Below are 26,797 nucleotides of genomic sequence, written 5' to 3'. Positions count from 1 at the left end.
TTTGCTGTCAGCACATAGCCTGACGTGGGGCTCAGACTCACAAGCCATGAGATCATGAACTGAGCAGAAGTCGGATGCTTAACTGACTGAGCCACCCAGTCGCACTATTTTATTTTTTAAAATGAGTTTCTCGCTATGAATTTCCCTGCTAGTACCACTTTTCCTGCATTCAATAAATTTTGATATGTTGTATTTTCAAATTCATTTGTCTCAAGATATTTTCTAATTTCTTTTATAATTTCCTCTTTGGTCTGACTGTTCATAAGTATGTTGCTGATTTCCCCATTTTTGTGAAGTTTCTGATTTTCTCCTGCTATTGATTTCTAGTTTCATTCTATTATTTCCCTTTCTGAGGGAAACTAAGAACTGGAATTTTCTTCTATTCAATCTGTGCTGAAGAGAAGACGAGCTATGGTGTTTGTATGCCCAAATTGCTGTCTCCCTTCTATTACAGGCTGCTAGACTATGGTGGACCCATCTGAGCTCCAGGATTATCCGGACAAGGTCAGCTGTCCGATGAGTCCCCTGGAAAAAAAAATGGCTGACTGGATGTGTAAAACTGCTAAGAGCTGGGAATGAGGGGGTTACTTTCTATGGCACTGTGCTAGGCTCCAGGACGCTTATAGGAAAGGGCTTTCTAATTCTCTTTGGCAGTTTATGTGGGTGATTTGATGGTCACCTAGAGTGCAGGACTCTTTCATTTAGTTTCTGGATTTCTCATAAAGAAATTTGTCCATGAGTGTTTGCATAATTGGTGTATTCATGGAAGAAGGAATGATCCAGGTCTTCCTACTCTGGCATCTTGCTGATGTCACTCCCAGTACCCCTTTTAAAATATTAAAATATTGTGCGGTGCCTGGGTAACTCAGTTAGTTGAGTGTCTGACTTCAGCTCAAGTCATGATCTTGTTGTTCATGAGCTCAAGTCCTGTTCCAGGCTCTGTGCTGACTGCTTCAGATTCTGTGTCTCCCACTCTCTCTGCCCCTCCCCCACTCATGCGCCTGCATTTGTGCCCCAGTCCATGCACTCTTTCTTTTTCCCTCTCTTGAAAACAAAGAAACATTAACAAAATTAAAATATTAAAATATTGAGAGTTAAATTTAAAAAACCATCTAATTTATGAGATCCTTTCTTACTGCTATGTTACCACTTCTTAGTGCTTTCTGCTTATAATAACAATAGATCTCCACAGATTCTCTAAGTTCAGCTGTGAATAATAAGACTATCTCACCATAAATGTGTATAGTAAAATAATATGCATCTTAGTACCTGTTATTTCAGACAGAGATGCAAATGTTTTGTATTTTAAAATGCTGTTTCTGTTCATAGCCCTCTTTCATTTTGCTCACTTTGTAGAAATTGTTTCCAATTCTAACAGCATTGAATTTCAAAGTTCATTATTTGAGACTCTCTCTGTGTTAAATAATTCATTGTATGTTGATAGCTCATGATTTCCAAAGCATGACACCAACATATTTGTCAGTATTTAGTTATTCCCCACCCCAAAATCCTAAAATTAGCAGCACCTATCTAATGAAAATATGTCTTTAAAAGAAAGACAAAATGGATCTATTCAATTCTCTATGTATATACACAGGGTTGGCAGGAAGATAAAAGTACAAATGGGAAATCCCTGAAAGCTTTGATGAGTTATAGCTGGAAGACTTGGCAACATTTTACATTTTTAGGAATTAGATTTTGATATTCTTTCTGTGAAAACAGTAGGCTCTGAACTGCTTTCGTATCTTTCTAAGAAGGGAGTTCTCTGTTATCTCAATTGAATTTTTAGTGACCATAGTTTGGAAAGAATTAATGTTCTGAGTAGCTCTTATGAGATCCATGGGATTGTTCTGTTATTTTCCTTTGGGTGTAATCTTTAGGAAAATTGTCTTAAAATCAATTTAAAGTACATCAAAGACAGCAAACTGAAATATACTCATACTGTCACATAGCGTGTGACATTTAAAGAGGTATATCATGGTAACATAAAAGGCAATTAAAATACATACATTAAAATGGGGCAAAGAATTGAATGTGGGTGGAAAAATATATTATGGAACTCAATAATCAAGGAATTTTGACAATTTTAAACAATAGTTGAAATATAAAATAACTTCAAGAGTAAAAATGAACAAATTCTGCTTAGCATAAAACAGAAAAACAACCAAAGACAAATAGCTTTCTCTGAAATAATCCCAGGTAGTTTTAGTATAATTTTGCCTGGCAAAAGGAAGTGTCAGTGATTGCTAAGATGTTTTTGAACTTTCCTATTTTATTACTCTGATTTTATTTTTTCAAGGGCACAACATATATTTAGAAGGATGTGGCTATAAAATGCATTCTACATCTATCCATTTAGTCTTTTTCTTTGTCTGATATGGCTCAGTTATACAAGTGATAATGCCCCTGAAGAGCTGGCATGCTGCTTGATTTTCTCCCTAGTACACAGCTGATTGTGTATTTGGAAAAATACTGAGGTTGACAAAGCTAGAAGAAAAGTATAAAGGCAAGGATAAGCATTTTTTTTTGAGCTAAACAGTATTATATTTCTATAATAGTCTTCATTCACAGGTTGGTGCCATTTTGTAGTTTATTATTTATTTTAAATATTTTAAAATTCATTTAATTTTGTAAATTTAATTAAATAAATTTGAAAATATTATGAATGCATTTATATAGTTTTTCCTGGCATTCATTTTGAAGCCAAATTAAAAAAAAAAACTGGGCTGTCTCAAGCTTTACAATTTAAGTAAAATTAAAGTGAATATTATTTTGAATGATTGTCAGATGGTACAAATTTCTTCAAAATTTTTTTAAAATGTTGCTTAAAGTATTCACTCAGTAAAATGTACATAAATGAAAGTATCTGTCTTTTCAAATTTTCTGATCTGTGTTTCCCCATATGGAAAAGTTGAATGAAATTTTCTTATTAAGATTTCTGTGAAGATTGATGAAGAATGTAACAGAACCAATACATGTCTTTTTATTTTCATTCTTTTCTTTCAATAAATATAAGGTATATGAAAGATATACTGTTTATCTAAACATTACTTGTTTTAGAGACATATATTGATAATTTCTGAAGCAGTAATGTTCATTGGAGACACACTGAGAATATGTCTTAGTCATCTTCCCTCCCCCCACCCAGGGCTAAAAAGTGTTTGGTATATAAGAGACATTGAATAAATAGTCAATTATCCAAACAGCAAATGTTTAAAACAGTCAAAATATATTTATGAAAAAATGATCCTGTATTATAAAGAGAATGTACAAAATAAATATAAAGTAGATCTGACACAAATTAATTGCAAATATAATTAATTGCATGTTTTCTTTCTGCTTTTTTTTTAATTTATAAGGTCCTCTGGGGAAAACAAATTAAGTTTGCGAAAGATAATTAATCATGTTATGTATATTTCTTCTTGATAAGTTTTAAATCATTCTTTTTGCTCTATAGGGAAGATAGTGGAATAAAGATGAATTCCAGACTCTGTCTCCCTCCATACCTAGTAAAAGAAATCATCTCCATTTGGACAAAACAAAATCTGTATCAAACAAAGTAAACTTAAGGACTGAGTGAGCAACTTTGAAGAAATCAAAGATAAAATTTTCAGAGTAGGAAATCCTACACCTGGTAATCTCAGCATTACCAAGAAAGCCTGCAAGATCTTGCCATATTCTAGGCTTATCAGACAAATTCAGTGTGACAAATGAACTTGGTTATTTTAAGCAGAGAGAGACTTAATACAAGAAATAGAACATTTTTCAAGGACTAAAATAGTAGGAGTTGGGACTAGCAATGGATTTATTTTGTTCAGACATCATTACCATAGATACAATCTAAGGATCTGACAGTCATTATTACTGGTATATATCCACCCTTACAACCACCTCAAAACTTTCTCAAAGTTCCAGTGACCAGAAGATGGATCATTGAGGCTGGTCTCCACCACTCTTCAATGTAACCCCAATTGGGTCTATCACTGGGACCTTGCTGTCTAGCAGAAATAGCAGCAAGATTATACCTTTCACTCCAAAGATGAATGCCAGAGATGGCATGAATACATTTAATTTCCTACTTCATCCTATTTACAAGGAATATGGAATTTATATATATATATCCTTTGCAGCTTCTATAATAGTGTAAGGCACTTAAAAGGAGGACAAGATGGATATTGACTGCCAACTGAAGATATTCAGAGTTCCATTGTATGGTGGTTATTGGAGAATAAACTGAAAAATGCTGGAGTGTGATATCCCCTTGGCTGTGTAGAGTGGTAATTGATATAGAGTATTGGAAGTAACTCCATAGAGACAACAGAGTCATAGTCCCTAGAAAGGATTACCTTCAATCAAACTAAGGTCTTTTTCTTTCTCACTTCCACAAATTAAGCTATAAAAAATAGTCCAATCCCATATGTGAAGGTTGTATAACTAACACACAAAAGTTGCATTGTCCTAAAAATTAATCTTCAAGAGGGTAGATATATTATACATGAGTATTTGCTCATAATATATCAGAGTAAATAGAAAATATGAACAGACATGTCATTTTAACCATAAGCAAGATAAAAAATATGGCATGATATGTATGCATGTAATACTATATCTTCCCATCTTCATCTCTTCAAACAAAACAGGAACATACCTCATATTTAGGTCTGTAATCTATTTTGAGTTTACTTTCATGTATGGTGTAAAAAACTAGTCCAGTTTCATTCTTTTGCATTTAGTTGGCCTAGTTTTCTCAGCACAACTTATTAAAAAGGCTGTCTTTTCCCCATTGTAATTTTTGTTTCCTTTGCTACTGAATAATTGACCATATAACTGTGGGTTTGTTTCTGGATTCTCAATTCTACTGCATTGATTTATGAGTCTATGTTTATGCCAGTACTATACTGTTTTGATCATTATAACTTTGTAGTCAAGTTTAATATCTGGCGTAGCTTCAATTTTGTTATTTTTCAAGATTGCCTTTGTTCTATAGGGTCTTGTGGTTCCATATGAATTTTAATATTTTTAATTCTAGTTCTAGAGAAATACTATTGGCACTGTGATAGAGATTGCGTTAATTCTGTAGATGTGTTTGGATAGTATAAATATTTTAGCCATGTTAATTCTTCCAATCCATAAACATGGTATATTTTTCTTTTTATTTGTAATGTCTTTTATTTCTTTCATTAATGTCTTATAGCTTTCAGGTATAGATTTTTCACCTTTTTGGCTAAATTCATTCCTGGGTATTTTATTCTTTTTGATGAAATTGTAAATGAGATTGTTTTCTTAATTCCCTTTTATGCTTTCATTAAAGTGTATAGAAACACAAAATATTTGTGTACATTAAGTTTATATCTTGCAGATATACTAAATTTATTTATTAGCTCTAAGTTTTATGGAGAAATCATTAGGATTTTCTATACATAGCATCATGTCATCTGCAAATAGTGTCCACTTTATTTATTCTGTACCAATTTGGATGTATATTTTTCTTTTTCTTGTCTGATTGCTATTGCTAGCACTTCCAAAACTTTGTTGAATAAAAGTAGTGAGGGTAAACATTCTTGTCTTGTTTCTGATCTTAGGGAAAGGCTTTTAGTTCTTTACCGCTGAGTATGATGTTAGCTGTGGGTTTGTCCTATTTGGTCCTTTTTATGTTAAGTTGCATTCCCTCTAAGCCCAGTATGTTGAGAGTATTTATCACAAGTAGATGTTGAATTTTGTCAAGTGCTTTTTCTGCATCTATTGAGATAATCATATGATTTTTATCCTTAACTTTGTTAATGTAGCATATTACATTGATTGATTTATATATATTGACCATCCTTGCATTTTGGAATAAATCCCACTGGTTTGTGGTGAATGAATTCTTTAATGTATTTTTTAATTCAGTTTGCTAATATTTTGTTGGTGATGTTTGCATCTGTGTTCATCAGAGTTATTAGTCTGTTATTTTCTCTTTTTTTTTTGTAGTATCTTTGTCTGGTTTTGCTATCAGTGTAATGCTGGTCTCATAGAAAGAATTTAGAAGCATTTGTTTCTTTTCTATTGTTTTAAATAGCTTCATAAGGATTGGTATTAACTCTTCTTTAAATGTTTGATTACAACTTACCTGTGAAGTCATTTGGTCCTGGACTTTTGTTTGTTGGGCGTTTTTGATTACTCATTCAATTTTGTGACTACTAATTGCTCAAAATGTAAGGGCTAAAACTATAAAACTCCTAAAGAAAACACAGACAGTAATCTCCAACAAGTCAATTTTAACAATCTTTTCCTGGGGGGTCCCCATGCAAGAGAAACAAAAGCAAAACTAAACAACAAAGAAGACATTAAACTGAAAAGCTTTGACTAGGTATTTACCTAAGGAAATTTAAAACACTAATTCAAAAAGGTATATGCACTTCTATGTTTATTGCAACATTATTCACAATAGGCAAGATATGTAAGCAAGCTAAGTGTTATCAATAAATGAATAAAGCTGTTGTGGTATACACAATGGAGAACATACACAATGGAGAATTACTTAGCCATAAAAAAGAATGAAATCTTTGCTTCCACAAAAAGATGGATGGACATAGAGAGTAGTATGCAAAATGAAATAAGAAAAAAGACAAATGCCATGACATCACTGATATGTGGAATCTAGAAGAACCATAACAAATGAACAAACAAGAGAAACAGATTCATAAATATAGAAAACAAACTAGTGGTTGCCAGAGGGAAGGACAGGGGACCAAATAAACTAGGTGAATGGGATGAGAAGGTACAGAATTACTAATGAAAGAGGAAAATAATACCAAACACCACAGAAATACAAACAATAATAATAGGATGTTATGAAAACCTATATGCCAACAAATTGGACAACTTAAAGAAATGGATAACTTCCTAGAAACATATAACCTACCAAAACTAAAGCAGGAAGAAATGGAAAATTTTATCAGACCAATTACCAGCAATGAAATTAAATCAGTAATTTAAAAACTCCCAAGAAACAAAAGTCCAGGACCAGACAGCTTCACAGGAGAAATATAACAAAAATTTAAAGAGTTAATACCTATTCTTCACAAACTGTTACAAAAAATACAATAAGAAAGAAAGTTTGACTCAGGATTGCCACAAACCTTCAATTTGTAAACAACAACAACAACAACAACAAATAAAAACAAGAACTACAATAACAATAAAACAAAGAAAAAAACCCCACAATATCTGCAAAGTGCAGTCAAACAAGGTCTGCTTGTATTGAGTCTTCTTATCCATGAACATAGAATGTCTCTCTACTTATCTAGTTCTTCCTTGATTTTATTCATCATTATTTTATAGTTGTTTTCATATAGAACTTGTACATATTTGTTAGATTTATACATATAAATTTTATTTTTGGTATGCTAATATAAATGGTATTATGTTTTAAATTCCGAATTGTATTTGTTCATTGCTGATATATATGAAAAAAAATTGACTTTTGCATATTAACCTTGTGTACTGCAAATTTGCTTTAACTTTTATTTAATTTTATTTTTTAATCATGGTAAGTGTACTCTTTAATCCCCATCCCTTATTTCACCCATCCCCTCCAGCTATTTCCTCTATGGTAACCATCAGTTTGTACTCTATAGTTAACAGTCTGTTTCTTGGTTTTTCTCTCTTTCTTTGCTAATTAGCTTTGTTTCTTAAATTCTATATATGAGTGAGATCATATGGTATTTGTTTTTCTCTGGCTAATTTTGCTTAGCATTATATTCTCTAGCTCCATCAATATTGTTTGAAATGACAAGATTCATTGTTTCATGGTTGAATAATCCATTCTGTATATCTTTGTGTATACTGATATACAGACAGATAGATGATAGATGATAGATAGATAGATAGATAGATAGATGATAAAGAAAACTTTTCTTTATCCATTTATCCATAGATGGATACTGGGCCTTTTCCATAGTTTGGCTATTGAAAATAATGCTACTATAAACATAGGGGTGCATGTGTCCCTTTGAATTAGTGTTTCTGTATTTTTTGGTTTAATTCCTAGTAGTGCCATTACTGGATCATAGGTAGTTTTATTTTTAACTTTTTGAGGAGCATCCATACTGTTTTACACAATGGTCTCAATAGTTTGCATTTCCACCAACAGTGCAAGAGGGTTCCTTTTTCTCTATATCCTCACCAACACTTGTTTCTCGTGTTTTTTATTTTAGCCATTCTGACAGGCATAAGGTGATATTTCATGTGCTTTTGTTTGCATTTCCCTGATGATGAGTGATGTTGAGCATCTTTACATGTGTCTGTTGGCCATCTGGATGTCTTCTTTGGAAAGGAAAATGTCTTCTACTCATTTTTAAATGGATTATTTGCATTTTGGGTGTTGAATTTTTAAAGTTATTTATATTTTGAATACTAAACCTTTATTGGATATGTTATTTGCAAATATCTTCTCCCATTCTGTAGGTTGCCTTTTAGTTTTATTGATTGTTTCCTTTGCTGTACAGAAGGTGTTGGTTTTTTTGTTTTTTGTTTTTTGTTGTTGTTGTTGTTTTTATGTAGTCCCAACAGTTTAGTTTTGTTTTTATTTCCCTTGCCTCAGGAGACTTATCTAGAAAAAAGTTGCTATGACCAACATTACTGCCTTTTCTCTCCTCTATGATTTTTATGTTTTCACATCACATTAGATCTTTAATCCATTTTGAATTTACTTTTGTGTATGGTGTAAGAAAGTAGGTCTAGAGGGAACATACCATATAGCATATAGCTTACCAGTTTTCCCAGCATCATTTGTTGGTAACACTGTCTTTTTCCTGTTGCATATTCTTGCCTGCTTTGTCAAAAATTAATTGACCTTATAATTGTGGGTTTAATTTCTGGGTTTTCTGTTCTATTCCATTGATCTATGTCTCTATTTATATACCAGTACCATACTGTTTTAATCATTACATATTTGTGATATAGTTTGAAGACTGGAATTGTGATGCATTCAGTTTTGTTTTGTTTTGTTTTGTTTTCAAGATCATTGGGATATATGAGATCTTTGTGGTTCCATACATATTTTAGGATTGTTTGTTCTAGTTCTGTGGAAAATGCTATTGGTATTTTGACAGGGGTTGCATTAAATCTGTAAATTGCTTTGGGTAGTATAGAGCTTTTAATAATATTTGTTCTTCCAATCCATCAGCATGGAATGTCTCTCCATTTCTTAGCATAATCTCAATTTTCTTTTATAAGTATCTTACAGTTTTCAGAGTACAGGTCATTCACCTCTTTGGTTTAATTTTATTCCAAGATATTTTATTATTTTTAGTGCAACTGTAAATAGGATTATTTTCTTATTTTCTTAATTTCTTTTTCTCCTGCTTCATTATTAGTGTATACATATACAACATTCTTCTATATATTGATTTTGTATCCTATGACTTTACTGAATTAATTTATCAGTTCCAGTAGTTTTTTGGTGGAGTCTAGTTTTCTCTATATAGTATCATGTTATCTGCAAATAGTGAGAGCTTTACTTCTTCCTTTGCAATTTGGATGCCTTTTAATCCTTTATGTTTTCTAATTGCTGTGTCTAAGGTTCCAAGACTATGTTGTATAAAACTAGTGTGAGTGTCTTGTTCACTTTTTTAATGGTGTCCTTATCTGGTTTTGGTATCATGGTGATATTGGCCTCATGGAATGAGGAAGTTTTCCTTCCTTTTATGTTTTTTGGAGAAGAACAAATATTAACTATTCTTAAAATGTTAAAATTTTACTGGAAAGCCATCTGGTCTTAGACTTATGTTGTTTGGATTTTTTTTTATTGATTCAAATTCATTTCAGGTAATTGGTCTGAACAAATTTTCCATTTCTTTCTTCTTTAATTTTGATAGATTACATGTTTCTAGGAAATTATCCATTTCTTTTAAGTTATCCAATTTGTTGCGATTTAGGTTTTCATAATATTCTCTTGAAATTGTTTGCCTTTCTGTGGTGTTGGTTATTATTTCTCTTTCATTAGTGATTTTATTTGGGTCCTCTCTCTCCACTCTCCACACTCTCTTTTTTGTTTAGTCTGGGTACAGGTTTATTGATTTTTTTTTTTAATCTTTTCAAAGAACCAGCTCTTGGTCTCATTTATCTATTCTATTGTTTTTTAGTTTCTATGTCATTTATTTCTGCTTTAAAATTAATTATTTCCTTTCTATTGCTGGTTTGGGGTTATGTTTGTTCTTTTTCTAGCCTCTTTAGCTATAAAGTTAGGTTATTTATTTGATATTTCTCTTGCTTATTGAGTTAGGCCTGCATTGCTATAAACTTCCCTCTTAGAACCACTTTTGGTGCATCCCAAAGATTTGGGACCACTGTGTTTTCATTTGTATTTGTTTCCATATAATTTTTAATTTCTTATTTGATATCTTGGTTGACTCTTTTATTGTTTAGGAGCCTGTTAATTTACCACCATGTATTTGTGCTCTTTCTATATTTTTTCATATGGTTGATATATATTTTCATAGTGTTGTGGTGAGAAAGGATAAATGGTATGACCTTGATATTTTTTAATTTGTTGAGCCTTATATTTTTGCCTAATATGTGATCTATTCTGATGAATGTACTGTGCAAACTTGAAAAGAATGCACATTCTTCTGTTTTAGGATGGAATGCTCTAAATATGTGTGTTAAATCCCATCTGGTCCAGTGTGCCATTTAAAGCCACTCTTTCCTTGTTTATTTTTTCTTTGGATGATCTAACCATTAATGTAAGTGTGATATTAATGTCCCCTATTATTGTGTTACTATTGTTAGTTCTTTTATGTTTATTTATTAACTGTTTTATGTATTTTGGGTCTCTGATGTTAGTTGCATAAATATTTATGGTTGTTATATCCTCTTGTTGCATCATCCTCTTTATTACTATATCGTGTCCTTCTCTGTCTCTTGTTACAGTATTTGTTTTAAAAGTGTATTCTATTTGATTTAGGTATTGCTACCCCTGCTTTCTTTTGACATTTTCATGATAAATGAATCCATCCCTCACTTTCAATCTACAGGTGTCTTTAAATCTAAAATTAGTCTCTGGAGGCAACATATAGATGGGTCTTCTTTCTTTTTTTTTCTCTTCCATCTATTCTGTCATCCTATGTCTTTTTATTGGAGCATTTAGTCCATTTATATTCAAAGTAATTGTTGATAGATATATATTTATTGTCAATTTGTTTCTTATTTTGTAGTTGTTTTCTTAGATTTTCTCTGACCCTTTGCTCTCTTGCTGTCGTTCATAGTTTGTTGTTTCTTTAGTGAAATACTTGGATTCCTTTCTCTTTATTCTTTGCATATATATTAGTGGTTTTTGATTTGTGGTTACCACTAAGTTTGTATATAATATTTTTGTATACTACATTGATCGTTGCTTAAGTTTTAACCCATTCTTTAATAGCACCACCCTCCAACACATTTTAGGTATATGGTATCATATTTTACATCCTTTTATTTTTTTAATCCATTGATTGATTTTTACAGAAATATTTTACTGCTTTTGTGGTATTTACTTTTCATACTCTCACTTATGATATTTTCTTTCCACTCAAAGAATCCTCTTTTACATTTCCTATAGGGCTGGTTTAGTGGTCATGACTCCTTTCACTTTTGTTTGTTTGGAAAACTATTTCTTCTTCTATTCTGGGCAGAATATTCTTGGATGCAGATTTTTTCCCATTCACCACTTTGAATATATCATGCCACAACTTTTGACTTGCAAAGTTTCTGCTAAAAAATCTACCAGAGATTTTGGGGTTTCCTTTTTATGAATCTGTCTTCTTTTTTCTTGCTGTTTAGAAAATATTTTTATCACTATTTTTTGCCATGAATCTTGGTGTGGACCTCCTTGGGTTGAATTTGTGGAGATATGTTCTCTGTGTCTCCTGGGTCCGAATACCTGTTTTCTTACCAGTTATGGAAGTTTCCAGCTATTATTTCTTCAAATAAATTGTCTCCCTCCCTTTCTCTCTTTTCTTTTTCTGAGATCCCTAGAATACAATTTGTTAAATTTATTTTTAAATAAACTCTACACCCATGTGGGGCTTGAACTCACAACCCCAAGACCAAGAGTCACATGCTTTACTGACTGCCAGCTGTCCCATATAATGCAATTCTTATACACTTAATTAAGTCATTGAATTTCCTAAGTCTATTCTCAACTTGACTAATTTTCTTTCGTCAACTTGCTTAGCTTGGTTACTTTTCATTATTCCAGGTAATTAATTCATTAGCTTCATCTAGCCTGCTATTTATTCCACCAAGTGTATTTTTAATTTTATTTATTATGTTCTTCATCTATGATTGGATCCTTTTTTTTCCTCTGTGTTAAGGGCTTCACTAATGTCTTCCACTCTTTTCTCAAGTCCAGTGAGTATCTTTATGATCATTACTTTAAATTCTCTATCATACATAGTACTTATATACATTTTACTTAGGTCTCTTGCTTTGGTTTTGTCCTTTTCTTTCCATGGGGCATATTTATCTGTCTCCTCAGTTTTTCTGTTTGTGTCTCATTCTCTGTGTCAAGAGGCCAGTTATTTCTCTTTTTCTTAATGATAATAGCTTTATGAAGAAGAGATCCTGTAGTGTCCTGCAGTGCAGTGACCCCTGTTCCCCAGGGCCTGGCACTTCAGGGAGTATCTCCTAGGTGTGTTGTGTGTGCTCTACTATTGAGTCTTAGCCTTTTCTCTTCATTCCAGTTGTGTTCTGAGGCTCTCTTTGCCTATTGTTGCAGTGTTTGGTCCCTACAAGGGTTGGGTGCATTTTAACAAGGTGTGGGTTGGTCTGCTTGTGAAACGAGGCCTTCTCTCATTACCACCAGACATTTGGTTCCACAAAATAGGTGTGTCAGGAGATATGTTTGCAGTCTTTGCACTGCTCTTCCTGGGTAAGGGGGCCCACAGTGCCAGGACAAAGGTGAACATGACTGTGAAAGGAAGATTCCCCAAAGCATGGGGATAAATGTGGGCCTTGGTGCAAGCAAGTTAGGAATGAGTGTGGGTGCTGCACTAGTTCCCACTGGTGGCCTCTGTGTATGCTGGAAGGGGAGGGAAATTTCATTTTCCAGCTCCTTTGTTCCTGGAGGCATCTTCCCATTATCCTTGTCTCTCTGGACCACACTCTGAGCTAAGCAAATCACTCTCTCTCCTGGCTGTCTCTGGTATTTTCCCAACTGCTGGTTCTAGGCTATATTTGTATCAGCTGTTTGTCCTGCTGTCTCTTGAATAGTAGGGATTCCACTTCCTAATGCCCTCATGTTAATTCTTAAAATTCCAAGCTTAAGTCCCACTGGTTGTAAAAATTCACAAAATTCAGCCCTTCTCACTTTTAAAAGCAAATGTTATGAGGATATGTCCTCCCCATTTCTGGGCTTCCTGGTACAAAAGTCTGTCTTTTATCTTTCTCAGTACTGCTGATTCCTTCCCCATCATGGACAGCCAAGGTCCATTTTGGTCCCAGACCTAATTGTTACCCTTCCCATCTCTTCAATGTGGCCTCTTGTCCATCTTCAGTTGTGGAGTTTGTTCCATCAGTCTTTGGGTCATTTTCTGTATTACTTATACTGAATTGAGTTTTATCTAGTTGTATCAAATGAGACAAAGTGAGCTTAGGGTCCTCCTACTCCATTATCTTCCTAGCCAACCCCAAATTTGCTTTAATTACTTATTAGCTCCAAGAATTTTTTTTTGGGGGGGAGAAGAGGGAGGAGGGGAAATCAAGTTTTATATTCTACATAAGTTATTTTTTTCATATGCAAACAAAAAGTTTTAGTTCCTCTCTCCTGATCTGTGTGTGTTTTATTTCCTTTCTTTGCCTTATTGCATTAGCAAGACTTCCAGTGCAATGTTGAAATGTAGTGGTAAAAAGGGACATCCTTTCTTTGTTCCTGATATTTGCAGAAAAAGTTTGAGTTTTCATCAGTAAGTATGATGTTAGCTGTAGGGTTTGAATATATATATATATATATATATATATATATAATCAATTTGAGGAAGTTCTCCTCTATTCTTAGTTTACTGACAGTTTTTATTATGAATGGGTGTTGAATTTTGTTAAGTACTTTATCTGTCTATTGATATAATCATGTGATTTTTCTTTCTTAGCCTATTTATGTAAAGACTTATAATAACTGATTTTCAATTGTTGAGACAGCCTTGTACACATGGTATAAATCACACTTGGTGGTAGTGTATACATTTGTTGAATTCAACTTGCTAATACTTTGTTGAGAATTTTTACATCTTTGTTCATTAGATTTGCGGGCTCTGTTTTTCTTTTCTTGGAATGTCTTTGTCTGTTTTGATATTAGAGTAATGCTGTCCTCATAAAATCAGTTAGGAAGTATTCCTTCTGCTTCTAACCTCGGAAAGAGATTGTAAAGAATTACTATAATTTATTTCTTAAACATTTGGTAGAATTTGCTGGTGAACCCATGTAAGCCTGGTGCTTTTTTTTTTTCCTTACAGTTTCCATCTTTGTACTTACAGTGCCCATCTGTTTTTGAATGCTGTCTCCTTTACCCTTAGAATAACTGTAGTTGTTTTAAATTCCGGTCGGATAATTTTAATATCTGGTTCCGAGTCTTCCTTTATATTTTCAAATTGCCTTTTGTATCTTTTTTTCTGTAACTTGTATTTTTTTCTACATAACCAGGTAAAAGGAACTGCTATAAATAGTCCCTTAGTAATGTAAGCTTGGAGAGACAGAAAATGTTCTATAGTCCCTATGAGTCAATTTCAATCTGTTAATGAGTTTATGCCTCTGGAGTTCACAAGTATTTTTTTTCTTTCTTTTTAGGTGGGAGAGGATGACTAGCATGAACTGAGTTTTGTATTCCCTACCCCCATGTAAAAGTCAATTACTCACTCAAATTGAGTTTTTCCCCTCCCCCAGATCACTTAGGCTCTGATATAACGTCCCAGCAGATTAGGTCTGGTTAATTAATTTCTTTTGAGGGCAAACCTTGTTAAGAAAAAGAATTCTCTGGAATATTTCAAAATAGTTTCCTTTCCTTCCAACTGTAGGAAGCACAAAGGGATTTTTCTCTATTTACTAAAGGAAACTGACCAAGCCCCTTGGTCAATGTGGGTCTTCCTATGGAGTGTGGGTATTTTGTGGGTCCTCCCATGACTGAGTCCTCCTGGAGTTTTTAACTGTCAGAGTTGCCCATACTGAGTCTCTAGCAAATCAATTACAATTCTGGTTTTCCTATTCCAACTCTGGTTTCCACAAAAGTATCTGCTCCTGGGTTTCTGTACTGATAAAATGTTATTCTCTGCATTTGCATGTCTGTGTCTCTGGTTTGGGACCATGTTTTGCTCTGCTCCTCACCTTTCTTATGGGCATTGGAAGAGTTGATTTTTCAGCCTGTTGAGCTTTTAACGTGCTAAAAGCTTGGAATGACTTCCAAGCTCCTTATGTGTGGAATTGTAAACTGGAAGTCATTTAATGTTTTTCATAAATATTTTAATTAACATAGACATCTTTAAGATAATAAAATTTCTTCAAGTTAAAAAAAAGTATTTTCTGATGTTTAAAAATATCTCCCACTTTATTTCATTTTCATGATAAACTTTAAAAATCAATGCAAGTAAATGTTTTAATGTCATTCAGTTTTTCTTGGAGCAAGGAGATGATTCTTTTATTTATAAAGTAGGAGTCAACCCGATATTTCTTCTGTTTACGCTACCCTACCTGTTCCCCCACCCCCCAGAACTGCGATTATCTAATAACATAAGAAGTGGAGATCAGACTACAATTCATCCTGATAACTTTCTTGAGCATTATCAGAGCACTTAAATTTTCCTGGACAAAAAGTTTTATTTAAGTACCAATTTGCTAGTATGAAGTAGAATAAGACAAACCAGAGTAGCTTCCTAAATTAATATTGGTGGAAGGAATAGAGTAAAAGGCTAGATGAGTATAAATGAGGTCTATCTTAATGAGGAAAGATTTAAGTAATAGACATGCTAGCATGTACAGTTGTCAAGGTACATATGAATCCAAGCTCTCCTTATGCATTATTTGATATTGGTAAAATTGTATGCACCAAGTAAGTTTCATAAGATTGTAAGTCCACGTAGAGACTGGATCTCTTTTGTTTATTATTTTCTAGTGTTTAATGCATGATGTACATTTAATAGATATTGAATAGATGCTTCTAGACCATATGAAAAATTCATAAGAGACTTTCAAAAGTTGGAGATAGAATTTAGAGATGCTACAAAACCCCCTAACTGCAAACTGACTCTTTTGGGTCAGAGAAAATATTCTTGTGAGAAGCTGGCTTTTCTACCCAGAAAAACTGATGGAAAAGAGTAAAGTCTCTAAAGTTATGGGAACCAAAGATCATTTGTTTCTCAGTGGGGAATTAAAAAATAATGACAAAATAAATGGAAATAAGTAAAAATCAAAACTGAAAAACCTGGGCATTAAAAAATAGTTCATATTTGTAAAGAAACTAGAGATTTTCTTCTTTCTCATCTTTTCTAGTGTCATGACTATAAGAGAGAAATTCAGGGAGCCAAGCACAAATTAATAAGCTCCAAAACCCATAGAAATCCATGGGCTCCAGAGGCGCCTCAGTGGCTCAGCTGGTTGAGCATCCGACTTCGGCTCAGGTCATTATCTGGCAATCTGTGAGTTCAGCCCCATGTCGGGCTTTGTGCTGACAGCTCAGAGCTTGAAGCCTGCTTCGGATTCTCTGTCTCCCTCTCTCTCTGCCCCTCCCCCACTCATGCTCTGTCTCTCTCTGTCAAAAATAAATAAACATTAAAAAATTAAAAAAAAAGAAATCCATGGGCTCTGGAAATATTATATGTGAGGCTTTAAAGAAAGGAGAGCCCAGGAATGCCATACAAGAATGACACGCCAATAAGAAAACCAAACCAGGAAAACACTATCTCTTCAGCCACTAAAAGTGAGATAATAATATAGATGACTAGATATTTAGCAATTTAGGGACATTTAGTTTTACTTATAATACATCATACAATCAATGTCTTTTAAGAAATGTTATTTTGTAATAATTAGAATTTTTATATTTTTTGTGGAATTAGTGTTTACATGATGAATGGATTAGTGAGTGCTTGTCTTTCATAGCTAATATTTGTAGAAGAAGGAGGTGAAACTGAGAGAGCTAAAACCATATTTTATGAAATAAATTCCCTAAATGAATATGGAGGAATATTCATAGATATGTTGATACAGATGTTATATCTATGTTGTTTCCTTTTAGTTTCTTTTTGCATAGCAGTTTTGTTTTGGGTACTGGATTAAATACATCAATAGATATTCACATATGTGGTATTTTGAATACAAAAATAACAGAACCGTGTTTTTTGTTTTGAGGGAAAGATAATTTGGCAATAGTCACACTTCAGAATGCTTCACAAGGTGTGGCTAACAGAGAATGTAGAGAGTAGGGCAGAGATCCTTTAAAGTGAGAAAGGCAATGAGAGATGCAACTTGCTCATATAAGAGGTGAATTTGGGTGTGCAAAGCATAATAACTAAAGAATAGCCCATTTCTAGTCATTATTTGGGTAAAAATAAAGCATATAGAAAACTCAAGTGGTATATGAAATAAAAAGCTGATATGTTCTATGGGTTTTAAATAAAAAATGAAGTCAATTTATTGTATTTTAATGTTTATTCATTTACCAGAGAGAGAGAGAGAGAGAGAGAGAGAGAGAGAGAATGAGTGGGGGAGGGCCAGAGAGAGAATCCCAAGCAGGGTCCATACTCAGTGCAGACTCAGTCTCACAAAAGTGAGATCATGACCTGAGCTGAAATCAAGAGTCAGACGCTTAACTTACTGAGCCACCCAGGCACACCAGAGGTAAATTAAAAGTGGCCATACTCTATTCTTTCCTGAGATTTAGAAACAGGGAGGTTCTTGGGGGAAGAAAATGAATAAAAGCTCAAGGTTTATGGAGGGATAGGCAATTTAGTAAAAGAGAAACTCAGAATAGGAATAAATTCAGAATCAATGACATATGTACTGGGATCCTGAGGCAGAAGAGATAAGTGGGGGGAAAAATGGCAACAAAAGAGAAGATGAAAAACACGTTTTAAATATTTATCACTGTAAACGTATCTACAAATGAAAGTAGGTTTTTGGGCTCAAATAATGACAGAACAAATGGAATTCTAATGGACTCAAAGAATTTAAGTGCTGCCAAGTGCCTAGCATAGTACACAGAAGTGACTTTCGGAATAAAGATTATATTTAACCTATCTTAATTTAAGAAATTGTGCAGCATAAAACTCATTTTTGTAATATTTAAAAATGTGTTAGAAAGCATTATTTGACAGATATCTACTTTAATTGGTAAAATATCTTTTAAAATTTTACCAGGACTTTTTCCCTCCTGAAGTTTTTGTTATCTTGTAACATATCCCGACTTTCTTTGGGCGAACATGACTCATACCTCAAGTGCTAAGAAAAGTGTTCATTAGACTTTGTGTGTGTGTGTGTGTGTGCATGGAATTACTAATTAAGTCAACTCTGTGTGCATGAATTTGGAAATTTAATTACTGGAGTTGGTTTTTAAAACAGATTATTACTTCCAATCTCCTAGTCCATAATAATATTTGTCCCCCATGGGCTGCAATTCTAAGAATTTTAATCATAATCCCCTTTTCAAAGTAAGAATCTTTTACAAGCTTCTTTTCATTGCATCAACTTGTTTGGCAAGCAGGAACAAATCTCAACCTTTATTTAGCAAACAACAACAACAAAACCTTTAAACTCATGGTTAACGCTTTCAACACTTGTAGATCCAAAGTTTATGTTTGGTGTGTGTGTGTGTGTGTGTGTGTTTCCAAATGCAAAGGCCTGAACTTGGCATAGTTTTTTTTTATGTTTATTTACTTTGAGAGAGAGAGAGAGAGAGAGAGAGAGAGAGAGAACACAAATGGGGGAGGGGCAGAGAGAGAGGGAGACGCAGAATACAAAGTAGGCTCCAGGTTCTGAGCTGTCAGCACAGAGCCCGAGGCAGGGTTCAAACTCACAAATCGTGAGATCATGACCTAAGCTGAAGTCGGACACTTAACCAACTGAGCCACCCAGGCACCCCGGCATAGTTTTTAACTAAAATTTCAGTTCAGAAGATAGACAAGAAAAGTTGAAACCATTGGAAGATAGGTAAATACTTTCAATTTCAAATTTCCCTTCTCTCCACAGTTTCTTTATCTTCTATGATGTAATTGAAAGTATGTTACTATAGGAGTTCAGAGATAGAGATTCTTTTCTCTCTTGACCACTCACTGATGTGTATTCTTGGATATACATGGGAACCTACCCCCCAGATATACCCATTAGGAGTTTGAATAATAGTTTAGTTTCTCAGTTTCTAGAGCTCTATGAATCTCAGATGCTGTTTTCTGCTTTGTAAACATGGACTTATCTATCCAAATGGTTGTACTTTAGGTACAATTTACCAATGTTAATAGGGTAATGTCTATAAAACAACTGGAGTTGTTCATAGTACATTCTCCACTTACTGTCTTTGTGGTATGTCTTATAGGTTAAGGATGGTATAGACATTATTCACCTATGTCTGGTTATCCTCACCTTTCTGCACACATAGAAGACCACTTCCAACCAACTTACATGTAGGTTTCAGCAATAAGAAGTTTTTCTTTCTCTGCACCCTAAAATACATTGTGTTATGACAATGAAATTATACTTAAAAATAGCCTGGACTTTGGTATCATTCAATGAACGAAGCATAGCTGCCCTGAACAGTCCCCAGGCGTCCAATGAACTGGTCTCTATATAAAGATTCACTTCTAGAGATTCATTTAACATTCCCCCAGACCTGTGGAGTTCTAAAGAGGAAGGAATGTAAACATGTTTACATCTGTTATTGGATGGTGTCTTAGTCTTGTTGGGCTGCCATAACAGAATATAATGTGGCTTATAATCAACATTTATCTCTTACAGTTCTAGATGCTAAGAAATCCAAAGTCAAAGTGCCAGCAGATTTGACGTCTGATGATAGGCCATTTTCTGGTTTTCAGGTGGCCATCTTGTCACTTGTCCTCACATGTAGAAAACAGTGAGAAACCTCTCCCAGTCTTTTTAAAATAAATATTACTTTCTAAAATAAGTATTACTTTCTAATACCATCACATTGAGAATTAGGATTTCCACATATGAATTTTGGTGGGGACACAAACATACTACAGAAAATGGTTAAAAGTGTCATGAATAAGCAACATTAAACAAGTTATGAAGCTACATGAAAAAATTAACCATGAATGAAAGGGCTCTAGCCAGAAGCCCCCAAGGCATTGAAAAGACAAAAAATGATCAAAGATCTGGCTAAGCAGACCAGGTTGATGAACCATAATTTCTTAATCAGTTGCCACTGCATCTTGCCTGGCAACCTGGACTATCATATTCAGCAAGTTAATGCATTGTCTTCGTTAGTTAATTTAGCTTCTTTTACTCAAAATGCCATAAAAATATCATGGTTTTTAACTCCACAGGTTATGTATGTCTTCTGACCTACCTATGAAAATAGAAAATTAATACAATAACAAAATGTATTTGTATAGGAACCATTGATTTAGAATAAGCTCTATATGTATTTAATTTATTAATTTAGAATTTTAATTGTATTGGTTTTGGAGTTATGAGGATATTTTGAAGGCTTATATACAGTACTACAAACTCAGAATTTAAATTTTACCTATTAAAGTTTCTCAAAAGTTAATACCATTAATATTATTGGCTGTTTTCATGATACCATTGTTGTTTTTTTCTGGTTATGTAATGCCACAGAACTACCCCAAAGTAAGAGGTTAAATATGACCACCATTTTATTATATTTCATAAATTTTTGTGTCAATTATTCAGATAGGTCTCATCTGGGTGATTTTTGCATTGGTGGCTTCATCTCAGATCACTCAGAGATAGCCAGTGGCTAGACTAGTCTGGAAGAGTCAAGTTTTCATGCACATTCCTTGTGCCCCAACAGAGCCATCCAGAACATTGGATTTTACTGGGTTTCTTCATGTATTCTTAAGGCTTTGCATGGGGTCTCCCCAGCATGTAGTAAATGTTTACAAAATGGCTCAGGACTCCAAAATTCCAAAGCAGAAGGGGCCAGTCCTCTAAAGCCCAAGTCAGAAATATCACCATGTCACTTCTGTCATAGGTTTTTGGTCAAAACTATCTCAGGACATCCTTGGGGTGGGGTTGGGAGGGCAGAGAAATATATTCTATCTCTTAATGGGAAAGTTTATGGGAAAACAAGAAAGAATCTTTAATCTGCCACAACCTCAGACCAAAGGACCACACAAACAAATGTGAAACCATAAGTTTAAGTCAAACTTAGAAATCCTGATTTAATTCTATCAATAATAAATTACCACAATAAATTAATCCTCCATTAATATAGTTCTGAGATTAAAAGATCTTTGCATTCCAGTCAAGAACTTTAGCTGTCATAAACAAATGCAACATTAAAATAGAATTCTTTATTTTTAGAATATAACAATTGAATTAAATCTTTGTATCCACTTGTCCTTAATATCCCCTTCTACTTTTAGAAATCATTTATAGGAGTTCTACATATGATTGTCCAGTTCCATAAAAGAATAAAATATCATTATTCAACATGTTCAAAGCTATAATAAATTTTGATGTCAAAAAAAGGACTAGCATATTAAAGTACAATAGTGTGAAATTATACCAATCTAAAGAAGTGAGTGAAAATTCTACAAGTATCTGCAACAGCAGAGACTCATTTTAATTCTTTAGTTAATTAAAAGGACTTTCCATAACACCTTTGTCATGTTTCTCTCTAGTTCCTAACCCTGTGGCATGTTTTAGTGAAACTTAGAGGAGCTAACACCATATTAAAAACAAAAAGTAAATTTTGAATTTGGAAACAAAAATACATAAACAGGATATGTTTTATATAAAATAAAATATAGGTATCTACACAGAAGCACCACACAAACATGTGCATGCACACACACACACACACACATGCACAGTAAATCAATTTAATAGTATCACCTTTCTATGCTTTTAATTCATAGTACCAGATTAGTTTTGTTCAGGAATACTTAATCTTTTATTTCCATTCTGTATTATATGATTGATGGGGAATACAAAGGAAAACACCGTTCCTTAAAACACATTGTTTGTATGATATAATAAAAAAGAACTTTAGACAAGTACATGCTATATTTTCTGTGAAATAAAATATGAAGACCATTGAAGCTCATGCTGTGGATACTATTACTTAATACTTAAAAAGTCAGTCTGGCTATTTTTATTATTATTTCAACCTTACTGAAGAATCCATATCATTGAATGAATGACTTAGGTCTCCTATATAAAATAGTAAAATGAATAGGGAAAAAATACATCAAAAATAATGGCTATATATGCAAGTACTTAATTAGTTACAAATAATTAATTCATGCTTTCAAATTCAATTTTTAACTGTTAATATGCAATGATACTTTAAAGCAATATATATAAATATTATAGCTTCAAATAAAACACCACCCACCGATCTGCAATGGAAACAATCTCATAGTAAGTGCTTACTTTTATAGTACTTATAACTTAAAAGAAAATAGGTTTATTTACTTATTTTTATAGGGAGAGAGAGAGAGCTTGTGTGAGCATGGGAGGGACAGAGAGAGAAGGAGAGAGAGAATCGCAACCAGGCTGTGTGCTCAGTGCAGAGCCCAATGTGGGACTTGAACTCACAAACTGTGAGATCATGACCTGAACAGAAATCAAGAGTCAGACATTTAACTCACTGAGCCACCTAGGAGTCCCTGTAGTACTTTTTGATGGAAAGTTTTTATTTTATAAAATTATTTTGTATTTATTACATATATGTCTTAAATTTAGATTTCTGAAGTATTCTATTCTTACATTTTTGAAGTATTCTAAAACCATTATAAGGTTCATTTTTTAAACTAGTTTATTAGAAGGTCATAAACCCTGAGGTTTATATGAACAGTTAGTATTGATATGGGAATTTCATATCAGAGACACCTTTCACGGATTTACTTTCTTTAGGGCGTTTTGATTTCTGCTTTATGTCTTGTGTACAGAATGCATACCTCCACATATTTGGAACATATATAGATAACAAAAAATTATTTGTGATTTTATGATTTTTGCTAGTAATTCAGAATAGAATGAAGTATAGATTTTTAAAGTCACGAAAAATTTAAAAAAATATGCTTCTATTTGCCCATGCATCTGTACATGTAAGATTTTATTTTTCTTGCTTTTTATTCTTTTTACTCACCATTTATCTATTTTTTAATAAGTATCATTATTGACCCACCTGTTGGATATTATACCTATCTCTTTCCCCATCCAATGTAAATATGTATGTGTATAGATATTAATATAGATATAGATATAGATATGGAGTTAATATAAAGTGAAATATGAGTCAGTTGTGTAAAATGAGTGCCTTAAAAATTAATTCCATCCTAGATCATTAGTAAACATAGAGTATCAATAAAGTCAGGTAAAATTCTCCTGCACAACCACCAGGACATAGACTCAGAAAAGACTATCAGGATGACAGGAGATTATGGGAACAAAGTTGCCTTTAGGAAAGAACTTAATTCAGAGTGAAGAGAGTTCAAAAAGAGGTAGTTGTCTAGCATGTGCAGAAGGATTTACATTTGTTGTATAAGTCTCCAAGGGATAGAGACATATACAAAAAAATATAAATGAGGTTTTGGCTCTCTTTATGGTATAGTGATCTCCATACTAGCAATGAGAATGGAACTGTTCACATAATAACAGTGACTTGAGTATAGTCACATGCTAAGTGGTGTAACCAAGCTTGCACAGACACTGTCCACCTAACTTGTTTACACCAGATCCATCCCCTTGCACTCTGGCGGGACTACCCTTCACAGTCAAGCTTGCCTCAGTCCCGGCAGAGTGGGTCCCTCCCCCAGAACACCAAGCACAAACCCTGCTTACACCCCATCTCCCAACCAGAGAGTTCTACAGAGCCTCAGTTTTCATGGAAGTATATCAGGTCCCATTTACAAGCAGATCAGAGCACACTTACTTAAAGCTCACCACATTCAGGTCATGGACCAAACACCATCCATAGCAGTCAATGAGAGACTGTGCAGGTGATTGGCTTGAAAGATAGAATAGCCAAAACACAGCAGCACATTGCATGCATGCAGCACATACCAGAGACACTGCCCGAATTACCATGACCTCTTCTTCATAAAGCAATTACTTTCAGGAGGAGACATAAATGGATTTTCTAACACGAAGAAAAAGACAGAGAAATACACAAAATGCCAAGAGAGAGGGATTCATCACATTTATCCCAAATGAAAGAACAAGATAAGACCATGGCCAGAGATCTAAGTGAAATAGATGTAAGTAACATGCCTGATGTATAATTTAAAGCAAAAGTCATAAGGATACTCACTGGTCTTGAGAAAAGAATAGACGACATCAGTGAGTCCCTTACCATAGAGATAAAATAGTAAAAAAAAATAATCAGAGATGAAGAATACAATAAACAAGATTGGAAATAGGCTTGATACAACGAACAGCAGGCTGGAAGAAGCAGAAGAATGAATTAGTGACTTAGAAGACAAAATATAATGGAAAATAATGAAGCTGAACAAAAGACAGAAGAATTATGTAACATGAAAATAGACTTAGGGAACTCAGTGGCTCAATCAAATGTAATAACATAGGAGTTCCAGAGAAAAAGAGAGAAAAGGGGGCAAAAATTTATTTCAAGAGATAATAGCAGAAAACTTCCCTAATATGGGATGGAAACAGACATCCAGATCTAGGAGGCACAGAGAACTCCCATCAAAATCAACAGTGTTGATTAAATACTGTGCTATAGGGGAAGAGCCAACATGGTGGAACAGTATGGAAGTTTTTTGTGTGTCTCTTGTCCATAAAATATAGCCAGACCAACACTAAACAATCCTACACACCTAGAAAACTGATTGGAGGATTAACACAACAATCTGCACAACCTGAACCACAGAATTCAGCAGGTACGTGGCACAGAGAGCTGAACTTGGGGAGTGAGAAGATGAAAAAGGTAGGGAACCCCTTTTGCAGATGGGAAGAGGATGGAGACTGGTGTGGGGGGGAGGGGGGGAATACAGGAAAAGCACCCATCCCCAAAAGCAGCTGGAGAGAAAGTGGAAAATTGGAAACAGCTGCAGGGACTAAACTAAAAAGGGAGAAAGGAGAAAGGAGAAAGGAGAGGGTTTAAATTCCATTAAGACTGGAAATAAGGGGAGTGCAAAGGCTGCAACTCCACAGCTCGAAACCTGGCTGTGCTCTGGTGGGAAGGGCTAATCCCCAGGAACAGAGTGGGGTCTGGGAGGTTCTTGGGCCACACAGGGAAAAGCAGTTCCACTGCTGGAAAGACATTTGGTAGAGACTGTTGAAGGCACCTGGTCTCAGCAGACTCCCAGAAAATGGCCACATTTGCTGGTGCTGGAACAAGGTCATTAAGGGTAAAGCCTGGTGCCAGATGTGTGTTGTGATTTTTGCATAATCCCTGAAATGCTGCTGCTACACTGTCTCGTGAACTTCTGGGGGGCAAGCTGGCACCTGGATGCAGTCTCAGGGCACCAGCAGCAAGGTCCAGTGGGCTTTCCTGGGTGCAGCTGACATTCTGCCTTTGCTCATTCAGCCATTGCTCAGTGAGACACTCCTGCAGAGAGGAGAATGGGTCAAAGCTGCAGTCCTTCAGAAATAAGGGGCTGGGAAAAATAGCTGCATCTGAAACAAAACTCGGGAGAGAGGTACTGCCTGGGGTCTGGTCACGTACAGTGAAAAAGTGGGGAGTAGACAAAAGGTGAAGACAGAAGATTGGTGTGCAATTGCTGATCAGGGAGAACAGAGTTCTGATACTAGAGACTGGGCAGCTGGGTGACGCCATTTTCACTTCTCCCGTGCAAGCGCATATGCCTACAAGCCCCACAACAATTCACTCCAGTAGGCTAGCACTGCCATCTAGTGGAGAACATAGCCTATACACTAAACCCCACACAACTGGGGCAACCTCTCTCTTCAAGAACACAAGTCTCACCGCCTACTTAGTTTATGGACTATAAAGCGCTTCATAGTCTGACTTCTAGAGGAAAACGAAGTAATTTCATTCCTATTTCAATCTGTTAGCAGGTCCATCTATTCAATTTTCTTTTTTTCACTTCTTTTCTTTTTCTTAAATACAGAAAGAGAATAAATTCATTTTTGTTTTCAGTTTTTATTAAAAATATTTTTCTTAAATTTTTTTATCTTATTTTTTAATGTTGTGTCAATTTTTTCAAATTCTATTTTACTTCCATCATTTTACTTTAGTCCACTTCAGTGTATTCACCTTTTCAAATTTGCAAACAATTTCCTTTTTTCTTTCCTTTTCTTTTTTTCTCTTTTTTGTTTCCTTTTTCTTCAATGCAGAAAGAGAAAAAAATTATTTTTACTTTCAATTTCTATTAAAAATATATTCATTTAATATTTTACTATAGTTTTGCTTTTATGTAATTTTTTTCAAGTTCTATTTTAATTACATTATTTTCTTTTAGTCTACTACAGTGTATTCACTTTTTCGAATTTTCAAATGATTTCCTTTTTTTTCTTTTTATATATTTTCTCTTTTGCTTTCTTTTCTTTTCTCTTGAATACAGAAAAAGAAATAATTCATATTTATTTTGAATTTTTATTAAAAAATATTTTTCTTTAATTTTTTCAACTATAATCTTTACTTTTGTGTATATTTTTTCAAATT

Source organism: Neofelis nebulosa, chromosome 8 (assembly GCF_028018385.1).
Source record: "Neofelis nebulosa isolate mNeoNeb1 chromosome 8, mNeoNeb1.pri, whole genome shotgun sequence".
Classification (NCBI taxonomy): Eukaryota; Metazoa; Chordata; class Mammalia; order Carnivora; family Felidae; genus Neofelis; species Neofelis nebulosa.
This window is presented reverse-complemented; position numbering follows the sequence as displayed.